Source organism: Scaptodrosophila lebanonensis, unplaced genomic scaffold (genome assembly GCF_003285725.1).
Source record: "Scaptodrosophila lebanonensis strain 11010-0011.00,11010-0021.00 unplaced genomic scaffold, SlebRS2 tig00000161-arrow-arrow-pilon, whole genome shotgun sequence".
Lineage (NCBI taxonomy): Eukaryota > Metazoa > Arthropoda > Insecta > Diptera > Drosophilidae > Scaptodrosophila > Scaptodrosophila lebanonensis.
Genome location: NW_022060597.1, coordinates 1,067,760 through 1,088,185, shown reverse-complemented (window position 1 = coordinate 1,088,185; position 20,426 = coordinate 1,067,760). Strand labels below are relative to the sequence as shown.

General features: G+C 36.5%; 1 protein-coding gene across 5 annotated transcripts in view; it reads left to right on the top strand.

Annotated features, from left to right (window-relative positions):
* The window catches only part of LOC115629642 (small conductance calcium-activated potassium channel protein), a 113,543-nt gene continuing 93,117 nt past the window's right edge, over positions 1–20,426 (top strand). For all 5 annotated transcript variants that reach the window (XM_030526144.1, XM_030526146.1, XM_030526147.1 and 2 more), the window contains exon 1: positions 1–623. The gene's annotated coding sequence lies outside the window, so the exon portion shown is untranslated. The remainder of the gene's footprint in view (positions 624–20,426) is intronic.

The following is a 20,426-nucleotide window of genomic DNA, read 5'->3' as shown; positions in this document are numbered from 1 at the left end:
AACCAACCAACTACGCCAATGAAAATGTGCAAGTATCAGAGGCGGCACTTTCCCGATACATAGCCAGCTAGCCAGCCAGCCAGCCAGCCAGCCAGCCAGCCAGCCAGCCAGTCAGTCAGTCAGTCAGTCAGATAGCCAAATAGCCAAACAGCCAGTCGGTCAAACAGTCAAACAGTCAGCAGCGTGCGTTCAGCTCAGTTGTGTTGAGTTCTACACGCAAGCTGCTCGTACTCGTATGTATGTAGTGGAGATGCATGCCTGTGCTGCATAGATGTATGTGTCTGGAGTGTCGTCACATATGCATATGCACATATGTATATGTATGTATATACAGCTAATATATGGCAATATGTGTATATACTGATATACGCGCGTGCCAAATATTGCCGATTTTATCAAGCGAAAGTAGCTGGGACAGTGGCAACAACTGAAGCACCACCAGCAGCACCAACAGCAGTAGCAGCAACAGCAGTAGCAGCAGCAGCAACAACAACAGCAGTAGCGGCAACAAAGACCAATCTGACGCCTACAATAGCAGCAACAATAGAAGCAACAACAACAATCACGACGCCAACGTCACAAACAACGAATCGCAGTTACAGAGCGTACTGCAAAATATCAAGGTGCGTAGCCAAAGCCAGTTAAGTATTACTCTAAAAACATATATTAAATATTCCTACAGACTCTAATTTTGTTCCACACACACACACGCACGCACTCGTCCGCATAAATGTCACATAAATGTCAAATGCAGCAAGAAACTTACAAACATACATACACGAGTATGTGCGACATGCATTTTTAAATTGTAATAAAGTAAAGCGCGAATTTCAAATGAGTTTATGTGTATACGCCAGACAAGACTCACATCTCTATATATATATATGTGTGTGTGTGTGTGCACTTAAAAGCGCTGCTCATCATCACATCTCAGTGAAATAATCCAGAAAGTGTCGAGCAATCAAATATTTTTGCTCGAAATAATAAAAAAAAAAAAATAATAAGAAGACAAAGTCATCATCAGACTTGTGTGACTTACGATGCAGAATATTAAATTACAACTGAATTCATCCATTCATTTGTATCAGAAAAGATATTCATTAAATATTACGCATACGCAACGTATGCCGCGCCATTGAGCTAACTTTGAAGACCGCAAAGTAACAACAACAACAATACGTAGTATCTACCCGCAGACACATTTCAAAAAGCATAATTTTAGGCGAGCTCGAAGCTACGTTCGTAATTTGAAACGCGGTTAGTAATTTTGCCAACGCTGCGTATGCTTAATATTACAATTTTTTTTTAGCCACAGCTGAGGCAAATCTCTAATATTGCAATTTCTTTAACCACATGCTGGTAAGCGTGCAACTCCTTTAATTTTAGTATGTGGGTTAAGAAGGCAAATAAAGGACTATAAAAGTTTGTAAAAAGTCGCTCGAAGTCTACACTGAAAACTGTTTTGTTTTGAGCAAGTTATTAAGGAGTCTCTGAAGCGTTAAAGTTTATTTTTACTTCAGCAACTCCCAGAGACGGCGATCCACTAAAAAGTCAATTAAGCTGAGTTTTCAATGGCATTTTCCTGGCAGCAGGCGATTAAAAAGCAATTTGTCTTTTCTTTATCAATTATTTAACACACACACACACACATTTTCTTACCTTATCCGACACTGAAATCTTCTTTATCATACATTTATATGCTTCATATTAACTTAATAACTTAATACTTCAGAAAAGCGGGAGGTCAAAAAGTAATTAATGGACAAACAAACAAGAAAAAGAACAAGTTCCCAAATATGATAGTAATACGAGTATATAGAATAAGCCCTATTCTTCAAAGAACCCTTTTTTTAAAGCTTTGATTACTTTGATTAGCTAATATGAAAAAAGTTTATTTATTTATTTAAAAAAAAAACGTTTACTAAATATTTTTAAAGCGATATAAAAACAAATGCTTTCAGCATTAGCCCTCCAATATAGACAAACAAATCAAAAGATTAAAATATAAATTCAGTTTCTTGCACCTACACTCATTGAAGGTGGAAATATTGATATCCCTCTTGATAATTTACTTACATATATATAAGAAATACAATTACATATCACCTGCTGAGCATTAGAACATAAAGTCTATCATTTGATATATTTAAGCAGTGCACAGCGTAGAGCTGGATGTATTTCCCTCCAAAAATACTCGTACTGTCGCTTTCAGTGCGAACTGCTCTGAGAACTGAAAAGTGAATTTTTAGAGACATATAGTATAGCTGCATATATGTATGTATGTATGTATGTACAAATGTACATATAAACTCACTATATTTCTGCATACATTACAATGCATTTGTGTGTGTCCGTCCGATCGTGTTGAATCCGAAATGTGTCTGCGGTGAAGGAATTCGCCATAAATAGCACTGCTCTGTGCTCCCAGTCCCAGGCAGAGCGGTGACTTTTTTTCTTTCTTGTGATCGTGCCGGTATTACTGGGACTGCATTCATTTAGCTTCGCAAGAAGAAGAAGAAGACGATGAAATGGCTAAAATATAAATTTAAAATGCATTTCAGCTACTTGGTTTCTTAAGAAAATTTTTAGGAACTTACTTATTTTGTTAATGCATTTCTGACAGTTTCCACAACAACTTACGAATGAATCAGAATTTATAGCCATATGTGGCAGCTCGGCTGTTCGTCTTATTCTACAAAGAGAAATGTGGTTCTTAAGAAAAGGGTTAATCTAATTTTTTTTCCTCTGGAGGTTGTCATGGAATTGACATTTTATTAATTCTTATTTTAAAATTCTTAAGCCTTTTGTTTTTGTCGTCTCCGGAGTTTGTCATGGAAGTGATCTTTTAAAAAGTTTTAAAACAATAATGAATAGCATACTTATACATATTAAAGAAGTTAGTATTAGTATGTGACTTGTAATTTTTAAAGTTATTTGGCTCAAAGTTTTTACTTAAGTTTTTACTTTGATTGGGCGGTAGTTAGTGTTAATTTTTATTTTTTTTTAATGTTAAACTTTAATTATACTGTTATGATGTACAATAACTTGAATGAAACTTATAGAAAAATACAAATACAGCTGAAACTAGCAGTTCAGTCTTATTTAATTATTTATTTCATTTAATTATTTATACTTTATATAAATCTATTGAGTTAGTGTTAATGGAAATATATAGGTATGCTAGCATCGGGCTTCGAGCACATTCTCAAGCTTCTGCAGTTCACATATTTCTGCTGAAAACGAAGCTATTTTTGTATCAATATGCGCTCTTAACGAAGCAATCATATCACCATAATGGTTTTTTGTTCGATTACAATTGAAATTAAAGCTGCTATCATGTTTTGTTAATGCAATTTCTCACTTAATTATTGTAACTGATATGCGATGAGATGAATTGAAATTGATTTCGTAAATGGCTTGCATTGCAATTTCATAGTTTTTTGGCCATTTTTGTACACTTTTTCTGCTCTTAACCAAGCAATCATATCTCTTTTAATGCCATAATTGTTTTATGTTCAATTACAGTTCGAATTAAAGTTGAAATCATGTTTTGTTAATGCAATTTCTCGCTTAATTATTGTAACTGATATGCGATGGGATGAATTGAAATTGATTTCGTAAATGGCTTGCACTGCCATTTCATCTCCGAGTCCTTTGTCTGATTGTTCGCGCTGCCTCAAGCCATTTCCAAAGAAATGCCGTTTATAATAGTATAAGTGTGTATTACAGTTACATTGACCCGTTAATGGCCGGAACGTTCAATTAGAGGGCACTAAATGTAATCAATCTTTGTTAATTTGAAACTGCCTGTATGTCATATCCTTGAGCAATACTTGTTGTGCATTAATGGCTGATGGTGTGCATTGCAAAGTTAATTAATTTGCACATTAAACTAATGAATAAATGACTGACTGACTGCCTGACTGACTGGCTGAATGAATGAATGATTACACTTGTTGACGTTTGTTTAAACGCAAGTTCTCTTCATCTCTACAATCATCCCATACAACTACTACTTACTATATATTTATTGGCGCCTTAAAAACTGAGAACGCTCATAGTGCACATCAACGATAAAATATGAATGGCTGTTAAACAGAGAAAAGAATAGAGCAAGTAGGGCGAGCAATATATAGTTGTGAGAAGTACAAGTAAATAGCGCGTCGAAGGAATGGGAAAGAAGAACAGATTATCGCAATGAAATACTCATCATCGAACATTATGCTCGACTGGATGTTCCTATTGTTGTTGAATTGTGAATGGCTTATTGTGCTCATTATGCGATAAAACTAATTAGTTTGCCTTTAATGCGAATTGCTTGGTAATTTATTTCTGAATTATTTGTATTTATATTGCATGCACAATACATAAATCTTATAGCAGCGTCAGTTGCCTTGCCGCGCGCGATCTATTGAATAAATAAATAAATATACTATTGTACAAACATTGTGCGCCGTGCCATGAACACAGTAGTATAACAACAGAAAAGAAACAACGATAATAATAATAATAACAGCAACAACAAGAACAGCAATAAGCTCGTAATACCCTTGTTTGGCATAGTATTGAGAAGAAGAATACAAGTATAATATATACACGTAGAATCTGTGCAATACTGTATCTCTCATCCAAAGAATTTTGCGCATTCGCTGATTGATTTTCTGTGCGACTGAATCCACTTAAAAATACATTTATTTACACAATACTATAGTTGTGCCACATAAATTACAGTACAGTACACCACAATGTATATGTATGTATGTGCATTAAATATGTATGTGTGTGTGGAGAGGGGGGTTGCGGTGCTTGTGGTGCCACGTGCGCAAAATCCATCAGCATGGACTCATCAATGTCAAACCATTGAACCCATATTGTCGGCATTAGAGCACGGTCAGTTAGTCTTCGAGTCTGAATCTGAATCTGAGTCTGAGTCTAAATCCGAATCTGTTATAATACCCTTTTCACAAATGCAAACACGCCATTCACATTTAACATTTATGTTTCTGTCTCTGTCAAATGAAAAAGCGGGCAGCGGTTAGTAGCGGGGCGAGCTCGAAAGCTTTTCCACTCAACAGACACTGATTGACTTTTAGACGACTCTCTCGGAATGGGTTTGCGGGCTTTTTACTAATTTTCTAATTGTGACAGTGCGAGATTTCAATTTGAACTCGCCTTAGGTAGGATGTGGGGCAACCGCCAGCCCCCTCGTAATTGTTTGAATGTCTGAACCATTCGTTCTTGGAGTGTCGGTTTAGACAGTTGTTGAAAGTTTAATTGCTGAAGCCCTAACACTACTGTTTTTTGTTTTATAAAAAAGCAACTAAGCTTAACAACGAATATAACAAACTAGGAGCCCGTCTTGCCCGTCTTTGTTTGGCTAAGTATTTTTGCTTAACATTAGAAGTTAATTTAGTCTTAAGTTGCTCAAGGAACTATCAAAAAGCAAATTACTTTGGTACGTTTCGGGGCTAGGGCATATAGTACAATAAATAATTTGTACAATAAATACTATATGTTATACGTACATACATATGTACATACATATTTACATATTATATATAGTACATAAGTATTTAACGAGCAAAAAAATGTTATTTCATTAGTTTTTTGTGCATGGATATATTATTTTCATATTGAAAAAACAAAATGGAAGGAAAATCGAAAAAAATGCATAAAGGAGTTATTTTTAGGGAAAACTAAAATTCTTGAAAAATAGAAAAATATTCAGCTATGGGACTATTTTGCATATTGCCACAAAATTTTATGAAAATCGGTTGAGCAGTTTCGGAGGCAACAGACATACTTCTATTTTAATATATTTATTTATTTATTATTTATTTATTCATTTATTTATTTATGTTTTTATTTATTTATTTTTTAACATTATCTTAACGCTACAAGTATCAGGCTACTTTTAAATGATTACGCTAGTCATTACAATTATGGTGTAAGATGGGGCATGCAAAGATTAAAGCAACATCAATAATAGATTAATTATCTAATCCCTATGAGGTTGAAGATGCTTCTTTCTGCCAAATAATTACACAAACGAGATATACCCTTTTTATACCCTGTACTCAAAGGGGTAGAAGAGCTTAATGGTTTTTCTACGAATGTATGTAGCACACAGAAGGAGGCGTGGCAAATCCCACAAAATATATATATATTATTAATCATATTAATTTAATTTACAATTTTAAAATTAATTTTTAAAATATTTTTTTTGAATTTTTTTGTAGGGGTACAGAGTATTGTACCGTCGGACTTGCTCTCGACCCTACAGTCGAGAATTGGTAAAGCAGTACAAGTAATTGCAATAATCAACATAAAGATCGATTAATAAAACATTTGCATAAAAAAATCTGATCCATAACACACAATGATAATAGTTTTGGTAGTAAATATCAATCAGGTATGTGTGTGTGTTCTTAAAGAATGTGCACCATAACATTAGAAATGGTAAATTGAAAATGTATTATTGCCAAAAACAATAATCTTTATAATCATAAACAAATATTTGCATATAATTTCGAAGGCAACATTATCGTTCACAGGCCGGTGGGTGCCAAACAAAACATAAAGCCAGTCCATCCATCTATATCGATGTATATCTGCTATGTGTGTGTGTGTATGTGTGTGTGTGTGTGTTATATCATAGTGTTCTTTTCATTCAATTTGATTCTGTGCCTAATTGGCTGCATGCAGAACTGATATTTACCTGCAATCAACATTTTATGTGTATACACACATTCAATTCGATTGAAATCAATTAGAGAGCCGAAATGAAAAATCATTTATTTTATGACTCACCCAACCATTCAAGCATTCGAGCTCAAAACAAACATTCGACACGTTTGCGCACAATAAATATATGTAAGTACTACTATATATATATATATATATATATAATATATATATATATATATATATATATATATATATATATATATATATATATATATATATATATATATATATCTATATATATATATATATCTATATATATATATATATATCTATATATATATATATATATAAATACGTATGCGTATATAAACACAAATGAGGAATAAACATAAGTACTCGAGGAACACATATACATACGTATACATATATTGTAATAATAGCAATTAATATGTGCCTACTAAGTAGGTGGCAAAAACAACAGATATGTAAAACATAAAAAAAAGAAAACCCATCCAACAAGAAGTACAAAAATAACAAGAGTTTCGGTAGGGAGGTGAGGGAAGGGGGCAGAGGGAAGTGCGCATTGTGCCGCCTTTTCAGGATGTTAAATGAAATTTGATTTCTATCTCATAATGTTTGTGGTGCCATTCATATCTTGCTGCCAAGCTTGCTGTTTGGGGCCGCAGGCGGACAGGTGCCGACAGCCCTCGGTCGCAGCGTCAGGCCCGCCCTGTCAGAATATTTTCGGCTGTGAGTCCCCAATGGGCCCGGGGTGGGGGCAATTACAACACAAAAATGCGAACCGAGACAGCTAAATGTATTTTATTTTATTTCATTTTATTTTATTTTATTTTATTTTTTCACAGTGCTTCTATATCTGTTGTTGTTGTTGTTGTTGTTGTTATTCTTGTTATGTTTCACTCGCTGAGCAAATCGTAGACAGTCATGCATAATGCATGTATTGTTATACAGACATTTGTGCGTCCATTATGGACAGCTTAACGGCAATGGCATGGCCAAGTTCCTGTTGGCTTCGAGGCTCGATGTTGGCAGGACTTCGAGGCTCGATGTTGATGCCTTCATTAACTTGGCAGCCCGCTTCTGTCTGACTGACAGCCATTTTGGATGGCCATAACCTCCATCAAACAAAAACTGCCGATTTCTTCGCCCACTTGATGGCCTGTGATGCTCTCATAAGCATACTCGTATACTACATATAAACAGTTTTATTTCTACTTAAATGCCCAACTCCTGGCACAGGCTAGACCTGCTTGAATTTCAATTAACGATTTATGGTTGAGGCAGGCTTTGTGCAAAGCTCTCTGACATTATCTCTGTCTGAAATACGTTTGAAATACATTTGAGAAAAAACTAACAAACAAAAACAAGAAAGGAATGCTAAAGTCGAGCAGGCTCAACTCTTAAATACCCTGTACCACCCCACAAAAAAGTAATTAAATTAATTTAATTAAATTAATTAATTAATTTAATTTAATTAATTAACTAAATTAATTTAATTAATTAACTAAATATTCCATGCATGCATAGATACATTTACATTTACATCAGAATCGTGCCTAATGCGTGTTTGTGTACTTGTACATATGTATGTATGTGTGCATTGGGCCTGGTTATATGGCTATAACTTTCTTTCCGATCATTCTATCATAATGAGACTTGGTATACGGTTATATAATAACTAACCTAATGTGACTACCAAATTTGAGTTCAAAATTCCAAGAATTACGGGAGTTATAGAAAATCGTTAATAGGGGGGGAGTGGGGGGGTGGATCAGAAAAAATGAACAAACTCGTCCTTTCTCGGTCTCAGGAGAATCTATATACCAAGTTTGGTTATTCTAGCTCTTATACTTTCGGAGATCCTTGCGTTCATACAGACAGACAGACAGACAGACAGACGGACAGACGGACAGACGGACAGACGGACATGGCTATATCGACTCGGCTTGTCATGCTGATCAAGAATATATATACTTTGTGGGGTCTACCAAGCCTCCTTCTGTGTGTTCCATGTGCACTCGCACAAAACTAATATACCCTTGTACCCTTTGGGTACAGGGTATAAAAACCGGCATATTTTAGCAGACAACTATCGAGAATGCTGTGCTAAAGAGCTAGTCTTAAGAGGTAGTACTTATATTTAAGTAGTTATTATGCTCGTTGATGTTTGACAATAGGCTGAAGAAAAAGGAGGGAAGGGATCAAGCTAAGCACAGAAAGCAATAGCACTCGATTTTTTTTTATTGAACGGCCCCCTACATCGAGAATACTGTCTCAAAAGTAATATTATTTTTGGGAGATATTGTAGTTCAGTTATGGATTGAATGCTTATAAAGTTAGAAACTTTAAAATGATTCTGAATTATCTATTACTCTTCTGATAAAATTTGGAATAGCTACAAAATTTAATGGGCACAATATTTACAACTTTACAAATGATTGAGAGACGTTTATTTATCCCTATGTTGATCTAATATTCTTGGTCTTTCTTTTGCCAAGTCACGAAATTATTTGACAGCTTTGACCCTGTCATCGCCGATTGTGTTTTATTTTTGTCTTGCTTTTTGTTGTTGAAAAATACTTAACTCATTAAAATACCGGACAGATTTTGCTTAAGACTTGAAAGAATTTGGCAAAAAAAGGGGAAAAATACAAAATTTAAGAAGTAATAGGTTTTGTTACTTAGTAACATGTATATATGTAGTTATAATTATTCTAATTGTATGAAAAAGTATGTTTATTATATTAGATATATAACAAGAAAAAATAATACTTTCTTTAAAATGCCTCAAACCTACATATATTCGACCTTTTTGTTGCAATTTGCGAATCAATAAATTAAGGTGTCAGCTAATATTTTTTTCAATATCTATAAATTCACGCACATTTTTAAATAAATATTTCTTTGATAACCAACTATATTCATGTTATCTTGAAAATATATCAAGCCATAATAAAGTTATGCGTTAAAATGAATGCTAAACTTGTATTTAATTCATGATTGCTCCTTTTAATGACATTTGCATTAGCTTACAAAATATATAGTATACAAGTTTTAGATCTAGTTGTGTTGGCTATGTACCCCAAATTTGAAATTAATCAGACAAAATTTATAAGATAAGCCTTCAAATGAAGAAAATATAAGAAATACTAAAACAACTATAATTCAAGCTCGAAAAAAAACCTAGCATGCAGTTTTTTATTGTTGTATGTATTTTTTTCACGATTATTAAAACCAAATTTGAAGTGAATCGCTGGAAAAATTTGGATTTTTCATACAAATTTTGGAGTCGGTTTTCCTCAATTTGGAGCTGAAATTTTCCACCTCACCTCACTCACCTTCGCTATGAAAGGATATTTACTATAAGTTCAAATTTTAGCTTTACCGTTTGGACTGGGCGTCCATCACCAATCAGTCAGCCAGTCAGTCAGGACAAACGGCTTATAAATACTCCTATATAGAGACGTAGTTTGTAACCTTTACGGACATTAAAAACTATGTAAGGTTAGGTTCCCTGTATTTCCTTTACTCCGTCTTTCACCAAGATGTTGGTGAGATCATTAAGTAAGGCTTTCCTCATCTTCCTCATCTCTACAGTTTCTGTAAAAATAATTGAATGACATACAAAGTCGGACACTGGCCCCTTACTATTCCCATTACCATGGAAACTTCAATCATTTTCAGTTTAAGAATATTAAGAATATTTGTACGTTTCTTTCGTCCTTGCCATACAGATATTATTGTAATTTGATTAGATTTCTCCTTCTTAGGCTTTTCTAGCTTATAAGAGGCTTTTTATAATTTATAATTTAATAATAATCATTTGTGACCTGGAGAGGTTTTGTCTCAAATTGGAAGAATTCTAATCCTAAAAATGATAACATAAGCCCACACAGTCAATCTAAAAGATACAAATGGTTTAGTGAAGTCAGAAATCAGATAAGTTTTCACATTTTCAAGAAATGCATCATCCACCAAGGTCATTAAATCCAGGCAGCTCCTTTCAAATTGCATACAATTATGTCAACTAAATTCCATTTAAAATAAGTTAAAAGCACTTAAGTCTGCTGTTTTAACTAAGCCTTTGGAGGTGAAAAGTCGCCAGTGGGCTATTTCAGTGGCGGATTAGCATTTGAAACGATATGCCGAAACTTCCTTCGGCCGTTTATCCTGTCATGAGTCAATTTCCTGTCTGAAGCACAGTTTGGATTGCCGGCATTGATCCGCAGATTTGTGGGCAGCTTTGTCTTGGGGCAAGAATATAATTCTCAGTATTGTTGTTGTTGTTGTTATTATTATTATTTTTTCATTCTTCTTTGCTGCTGGTGCAGCTTAAGGATTAAAACGGATTAAGGATTAAGTTTACGATTTTCCTGTTTTCTTTAGCTTGAAAGTAAAGTGCTTGGGCAACACAAACGGGGAATATATATGTACTGTATATATGTACATATATATGTATATATGAGTGTATATATGTAATATGTATGTATTTAGCTGCAAAAAGGACCTGCTCCCCTCACACTGTGGCTGTGCCCGTGATTTTGAGTTGTGCAATAAATTTTTATCTGTACATGCGAACATCGGGCGGCGGGTGTGTGCGGAATTGTGGCCATTAAACAACGCTGTCAAGTTTGAATGGGCCAACCTGAAGCGGCCATTACACAATAGAATTTTTTACTGCAGCCTGGTCTCAGCGCGTTGCTGCCTGCTTTCCTGCCATTTCTCCCGTCCAGCCGTCCAGCCATCCAGCCATCAGCCCTTCTGCCTCTTTTTGTACTGACCTGGCCCGCTGGTCGCTGCTGTTCTCTACTGTTTCGGGCACGACCAACGACACTGTTGTTTCTGTTTCTCTTGTTGTTGTTGTTGTTGTTGTTGTTTTTGTTTTTGCTGTAGTTGTAGTTGCTTGCTGCTTTTATTGTTATTGGCCACAGTGCTGTGGCCCATGTTTCAACGCTGAGTGTCGAATGACATCTAGGTCACCTGAGCGGCTTTCACAAAACTTATTTTTCGTTGGACAAAATCAAAAGGTAATGTCGGACTGGTTGTGTGCGACACAAACACGCATACACACACACACACACACACACACACACACACACACACACACACACACACACACACACACACACAGACACACACACACCCACCCACTCACACATGCATCTGCTGAGCATTGTAAATGCATTTCGTTGCGCAAAAGGACCAAAAAAACCGAAAAAAAATGCACAGAATTTTGTATTAAGACCTGTAGTACTGAAGGACCTGAAAGGCAGCATAGCATAACAATCGCATGAACCTCAGTCTAGATGTAAAGACAAATCGATATCACACAACTGCCAACAAAATTAAAATTAAGCTAAGCACTTTTAAAGATAATTGCCATCTACTTATTTTTGCGCGCAGGATTAGAGAGTTGAATAACTTTTTTTTTCGCACTTATGCGAGTTACAGAACTTTTGTGCTTGATAACAAAGCAGTCCTTGTCATTATGCTGTATCCGAACTGAAGTCCCCACTGAGTAGGGTAAGCAGTCAGTCACCTTTCCCAGCCCCCTCCATACTCGTATTCTCGCATTCTCGCATTCTCTGGGCATGGCAACAAGCACGCTGATGAGCTGACACGCGAAGGATAGCGATTCCATTAACGTCACGATACACTTACGTCCACACCCATTTTCTGAAAATAGCAAACTCTTGGCTACAGGAGAGCCAAGCTAACCAGACACGCTTCGGCTACAAATGGACTCCGAAACTGCTTCAGTTAATTCGCAGGACTAAAGTGTGAAAACTCAAATTCAAAGCGAGCTTTGACTAAGTGGCTGTCGTCGGGAGATTAAACTATTTTGTTTCATAGCTTCGTTATATTCATTTTTATTCTCTACCCCGGCGAGTGTTGTAATAATAATAATATAATTGATTCCTAGAAGAAATAAAAAAAAAGTCGAAGTACAGCTTAAAAATATCCCTTCTAGAAACTTGCTTAGACTCAACATCAAAGAAGTCAAGGCAGTATGAGTGTTAGAAAATGGGAAATAACTGAATTCAAATTAAATAGTAATACAATTGAAAAAAGCATTAAATTCACATTAAATAGCATAAATAAAATAAACTTGCATGGCACTAAAAAAGTTCAAAGGCAGTGCTTATGTTTGCAAATGTACACAACTTTTTGATTTTCAAAAATAGTCCACAGCAGTAAACATTTTGGAAAAAACTGTGGAACAAAAATGGAATTAAAATTAAATAAATACATTTTTTCATTTTTCTTACGTGAAATTAAAGTTCAATAAATAATAATTAAATAAAAATTAAAAACAGTCCATAACATATTAGAAATGTTAGAAAAATGTGCAGCAACTTCATTCAAATAAGATAAATTTTGATATTTATTAAAAAACTTTTATTTAAATCATATATTATACAAACGTTGGAGCCCATTTCCCCCCCTTTGGAGTTCGAATTTTCCAAAACTTAGTGCTCTATCTTAGTGCTCACTTTCACTGTGAGAGGGATCCTGTGTCCAAATTTCAGCTTCCTAGATCTTGCCGTTTGGGCTGTGCGTTGATTGCCAATCAGTCAATCAGTCAGTCAGGCCAAACTGTTTTATATATATAGTATACTTGTATAGATTTCCTCAGCCAAAAAATACAAAAATACCAAATGGCATTGAAGTTCAAATAAATTATATACAGTTTAGTTGCCCTCAAAAAAAAGTGCGAAAGAAAAATTGACTGAATTCAAAATAAATAATAGAAAATAATTTTTGCCACCCCAGAAAGGCAGTACAGATTTTAGCAAAAAGGAACTGAATTCAAAATAAATTATTTACTACACTTTTGTTTCTCCCAAAGAGGGTCGCACACATTTTAGAAAATATAACTTAATTTCGGTGTAAGAACATAAAAAATTCGTGTCTAATAAAAATGTAAATAATTGAATACAAATGCAAACAATATGAAACATTTTACTGCTCCAAAAATGTTAGAAGACAAGCAATTACCAAATTCAAATGAAATAATTAAAAAGTTAAATGAAGAACTTAATTGCAGTTAAATAAAAGCAGGTAGAAAGTTAGAAAAATGAAACTTGAATAAAATAAAATAAAAGTATTATATTTTGTACACCCAAATGCGGACAAAAAGCATACAAATTACTTAAAATATAAATAACTTGCATAAATTGTTGAAAATCAATACAAACATAAGTACCAATGCACGCATGTTAATATAAGCAGATAATAATCTTATGTTATCTACAAGTTATCTGTCACTGTTGCATACGAATGTAAGCATAAAGAATATGTATAGCAAAAGTGTCAGTCTCCAATAAAACTCTAAAGCGAACAGACGCACGGCGGTCCGCGACTATTGTCTTTTACTTTACTCCTACTGAGCCCTTCCCTTTTCAGCGAATATATAATCTATTCAATAGGTTATGGGCCCAGGGCATATAGGCTCATAGGAGAAGTTCAAAGTATTGTGAAATAGTAATCGTTTGGTGACTCAAGAAATATAACATTTAAAAAATGAGTGCGCTATATCAAATAGACAAATTGGAAGAGCATAACTATGACTCATGGAGCATACAGATGCGATCTGTCTTAGTGCACGCGGAATTGTGGAGTGTGGCATCAGGTGCTGAACCTAGTAATACTGAGAGTTCAAGGCCAAAAGATGAAAAGGCATTAGCAATTATAACGCTAAGTGTAAAAGCTTCACAATTGGGCTTCATTAAAAATTGCAACACTTCGTACGAGGCATGGAAAAAGTTAAAGGACGTTCATCAGCCGAGTGGACCTGTACGGAAAGTGTCGCTGTACAAGAAATTGCTAGGCAAACGCATGTTTCAAGGCCAAAGCATTTCAAGTTACATACACGAATTTAACGAAATTCTGGATGGTTTGTGTACAGTTGGCATCGAATTAAATGATGAGTTAAAAACAATCGTGTTGTTGTCAAGCTTGCCCGAACCATACGAAAATTTTGTCGTCGCCATTGAGACGCGTGACAATTTACCGTCATTTGATGTGTTATGTATCAAGCTGATGGAAGAGGGAGAGCGCAGAGGCAATGCAGATGGAGAGAGCGAGAATGCAAGAGCATTTATAGCTACGCAGCAGATCGTCGCGCATTCCAAAGCGAATTCAAAAAGGAATTCAAAAATCGTCGTTTGCTACAACTGCGGCGAAAAAGGGCACTACAAGGCACAGTGCAAGCGTGAGAAAATTCGCGGTGAAGGGAAAAAGCAATCGACAAAGAAAGAGATGGAAAAGCAGAGCAGCTTGTTAAATGCGTTGGACGTTGGAAAGATAGAGAACAACATGTGGTGTCTGGACAGCGGAGCAACAAGCCATATGTGTTGCGATAAGACGTTATTTTCAAAATTTATTGCGCACACTGAAATGATCGGTTTAGCTGACGCTGGTTTCCTGAAGGCCGAAGGCAGAGGAGAGGTGAAGTTACAGACAGAACTTTGTACCTTGGTGTTGTCAGATGTACTGTATGTACCGAAAATGAATGGCAACTTTATGTCCGTCAGCCGGTCAGTGCAAAAGAACAATGTTATACATTTTGGGCCACATTTTGCTAAAGTTATACAAAACGGCGAGTGTATACTGAAAGCGAATAAAGTTGGGAACCTTTATATGTTTCAAGGCAAACAAAATAGGTGTTATTCCGCAACTGAATCAGATGGTACATTGTGGCATAAGCGTTATGGCCATTTAAATTTTACCAGTCTGAAGGAAGTGATCAGCAAAGAGCTAGTGCGTGGTATTGGAAAGGTTTTTTTCCCAGACAACTTGAATTGCAAAACGTGTATGCTAAGCAAAATACATGTACAGCCATTCCCAAAGGTAAGCACTAACCGTGCCGAAGAGCTGTTGGAACTGGTTCATGCTGATGTATGCGGCCCATTCGACACGAAGTCACTTGCTGGATCCAAATACTTTCTGACCTTCATCGATGACAAGTCCAGGCGTATATTTGTTTATTTTTTGCGGAAGAAAGATGAAGTGTTCAGTAAGTTCGTCGAATTTAAAAACTTGGTTGAACGGCAAACAGATAAAAAGCTCAAATGTATTCGAACCGACAATGGAGGCGAGTTTGTCAACACAACATTCAACGGTTTCCTGAAACACCATGGTATTGCAAGGCAATTGACCGTGGCTTATACTCCGCAGCAGAACGGCGTGGCGGAAAGAGCAAACCGGACATTAACGGAGATGTCCAGATGCTTATTGGTGCAGTCGGGCCTAGGCGAGTCTTTGTGGGCCGAAGCAGTCAACACAGCAGTATACATAAGAAACAGATCACCTACCAGTGCACTGAACAACCTGACTCCAATGGAAGCGTGGACAGGTAAGAAACCCTGTGTTAGCCATCTAAAAGTTTTTGGTTCCATTGCAGTTGCACTTGCAAAGGGTCCCCGTAAAGGCAAATTCAAACCCAAAGGGCATGAGTACCGTATGGTTGGGTATTCGGTAGCAGCCAAAGGCTATCGGTTATACGACCCAGAGACGAGGACGATTGTCGAAAAACGAGACATTCTATTTGATGAGCGTTGTGGTGGTCATACCAATGAAGATACCGTTACGGTAGATTTTCCTGCATGCGAGGTTCAAGAGCATGTCACTCACACGGATGGTGACAGAAGCATCGACGACGATGACAGTGAGCACAGTTCTGACGACAGCAGCTCCAACGCATATGAGAGTGCAGTCGAAAAAGAAGACTCTGACGAGGATACTGTGAAGATTGGGCCAGGCCGGCCTAAAATTGTTCGAAATGGTAAACCTGGTCGTCCAAGAAAGCAATACAATGTGCTTGGAGCATTGGTTGCTAGTGACGTAATGGTTCCGACATCCTATGATCAGGCCGTTGGTAGCACACATGCAGTATTCTGGCAAGAGGCGATGCAAAAGGAATATCAGGCACTACAATCAAACGAAACCTGGCAGATGGCTGATTTACCAAAAGATCAGCGAGCAGTTGGTTGCAAGTGGGTATACAGCCTGAAACGTGACTCTGATGGAAAAGTCGAACGTTTCAAGGCACGACTCGTTGCTAAAGGGTGCTCCCAGAAGTATGGCGTGAACTATGTAGAGACGTTCTCACCCGTTTGCAGATTGGAAACCGTGCGGTTTATTTTGGCGTTAGCAGCGGAATTGAAGCTGTACCTTCACCAGATAGATGTGTGTACCGCCTATTTGAATAGCGACCTGCATGAAACTGTTTATATGAAGCAGCCACAGGGATACACAGATCCCAATAATCCAAGTAAGGCTTTATTGCTTAAAAAGGCAATATATGGATTGAAGCAGTCGGGGCGCGAGTGGAACTCCAAGCTCGATTGTGTACTACAAGGCATAGATTTTGTAGCATGTGAAAATGAACCGTGTCTTTACAAAAGGAACGGAAGAGGTGACTTATCATTAATCCTTGTTTATGTTGATGATATAATTATAGCATGCCGATCAAAAGAGGACTTGGCCAACATCAAGTCAGCCATTACAACATCGTTTGAATGTGTTGACAAGGGAGAGCTGCATTTGTTCCTTGGCATGGAAGTGCAGCGCGACGGTGAGCTTGGCGAAATTTCGCTAAGCAATTCGCAATACATCAAAGACATATTGCGTGAACATGGATGCGAGACCTGTAGACCTACAGCGACCCCACTGGATGCTGGTTTCCAAGTGATATGTACCAGCGAGCATTGTCAAAAGGTTGACATTGCATCCTACCAGTCTTCAATTGGCGAGTTAATGTGGCTGGCGCTTACAACAAGGCCAGACATATTGCATTCCGTTGCCAAGTTAGCTCAACGGAATCAAGATCCGCATGCAGAGCACCTAGTGGGTGTAAAACATGTGCTTCGATACCTGGCGTCAACTGTGGACCTGAAGTTGCACTACAAAGAGTGTGGACAACCCCTTACCGGCTATGTGGATGCAGACTGGGGTGGCGACCGCATCGATCGCAAGTCGTATACTGGCTATGTATACTACTTGGCTGGAGGACCCATATCCTGGCGATCTGAAAAGCAACGCAGCGTGGCACTTAGCAGCACGGAGGCGGAGTATATGGCTCTTTCAACTGCGTGTAAGGAGGCCATATACCTACGGCGTCTTATAGTGGAGATTGGCTGCGGTGACTCGAGTACTCCAACTATTCTTCATGGCGATAATTTAAGTGCTCAACAATTAGCTAAGAATCCTGTACACCATGAAAGAACAAAGCATATTGATATTAGATATCATTTTGCAAGACAGGTTGTAAACGAAGAACAAATTGTTTTACAGTATACATCAACCAATGAAATGATAGCTGATATTTTAACGAAAAATCTCCCTAAAGCGAAGCATGTTCATTTTACAAAGCTGTTAAATTTGATTTGAAAATTTTTGTAAAACATGTTTGCATTGAGGAAGGGTGTTGAAAATCAATACAAACATAAGTACCAATGCACGCATGTTAATATAAGCAGATAATAATCTTATGTTATCTACAAGTTATCTGTCACTGTTGCATACGAATGTAAGCATAAAGAATATGTATAGCAAAAGTGTCAGTCTCCAATAAAACTCTAAAGCGAACAGACGCACGGCGGTCCGCGACTATTGTCTTTTACTTTACTCCTACTGAGCCCTTCCCTTTTCAGCGAATATATAATCTATTCAATATAAATAAATAATTTTAATAAATGTTTAAATTAAATAATTTGAAATAATTTGCTCCCCCAAAAATGTTACCGAAGTAAAATTCAATAATTCCCCAAATAGAAGTTCAAAGTGTAGTTAAAATGTATGCATCTACCCCGTATTTGCTACGCTATAAGTATACGGTTATATCTAGCCATAAGGTGGACCGAGGGCTAATAGAGACTGAAGTACAGTTAGGGCACGCCCAGCTGTAGCCCCAAACGGTGTCGGTTCCATTTAAATATAAATTGGAACTGTAAAATGGGAGCCGTAACTGCAGAGCTTACTGCAGTAAAGCAGAAAAGTGCCTGCAGTGTTCAGACACAACAAATTAGAGTCAATGCTTTATAGCTGGCCAGCATATACTACAGACAAACTACATTTATATACATATATATATATATATATATATGTATATGTATGTATATGTTTGTATGTACATATATATATGTGTATATCAGCAGATTGACTTGCGCCCTGGGCTGGGCACTGCACTTGTGTCTATTATTAGTGGCACGCTCGACATGCAAACGTCGAGTCAGGGCGGACAGATGGACGGACTGACGGACTGACTAACGGACGGACGGAGTAAGCAGAAACAGAAGCAGGCAGGTGTTCGACTTTTCATTTTGCCATGCATCCCGACATTAGCCCAGGTGCCCCATTGTCAAAACAATAGAACCAGCAAGTTACTTTGTTTTTCTAATTTTATATTCCCTTTCCCGAAAGGGTGAGAAGGAATGTACTTAAAAGTCGTAACATCAAATGAATAGAACTGAAGAAGGCGTGGTAGAACACAAGTTATATATCTGCATTGATACAGACAAGTTCATCCGTTCGGCTGTTCGACTGTCTGTCTGTTTGTCTGTCTGTATGAACATCGATAACATTTGAACTATAACAGCAGGGGACACCAAACGTGGCTGTATATTCACGTCTCATTCATGCGCAGACCATGTTTTGGTCTATCAATATATTTATTTATTTTATCGACAAACAGAGCTGTTGATTTGCGAAAAAATAAAATCAAAACAGTACCGAACTTATACTAGATAAAACTAAAGAAAAACAGAGCCTATAGAAATAACAAATATGTCTAATTACGAATATGACTCGGTGGGGGAATTTTAGTTGCCAAACGGCTAGCTAACTTACCTATACCTATAACTTAACTTAACTTAACTCAACTATAACTTAATTTAACTTAACTTAACTTAACTTAACTTAACTTAACTTAACTAAACTAAACTAAACTAAACTAAACTAAACTAAACTAAACTAAACTAAACTGAAGTTAACTATAACTTAACTTTTTCACATTGCTGCCACAGAAACGATCGTAAACACCTTTTTTTTTTCTTTAAAATGCTTCCCAACCAAATTTGTTACAAATTAATTATTATAGTGTCCCAATGTATTGTAAGCTTTCATCTCAATCGGTTCAATATATCTAATAGCTACCACAGAAACGAGCCGAGTAGAAATTACTCAACAAATTTGTATGCAATGTAGTATTAATTGGTTTTAAATATGCCATGAAATTTTATACTCGTATAGCTGCCATAGGAGCGATTGGAGAAAGAATTATTTTCAAATAAATGTAACTTTTACGAGTGTTGGATAATATCCCATTATAAGTTCATCAAAATCGATGCACTACAAGTATATCGTGTAGCTTCCATAAAGGAACGACCACTTCTGCTAGAATAACTTATTTACTTGTGGAGATATCTTAAACAAATTTTGTTTAAATAAGTTTTTACTGAATAATGGATTTTCCAGTGGAACTATTGCTGGAACAAAGCAGAGAAAACAGAGTGTCGAATGCAGAGTATAGAAAAGTCGTTATATTTTATTATTTTGTATTTGTTCGTTGTGTTATCGGTGCGAGCGGCTTTCTTGCATAATTTACAATGGTTGTTTGTATTTATAGCTGAATTATTGATTTTTATTGTTAGATTTGAAAGTTCTCCAAATTAGTTTTGTGGCATCACCTGCGAACGCATATGCTTACATATACT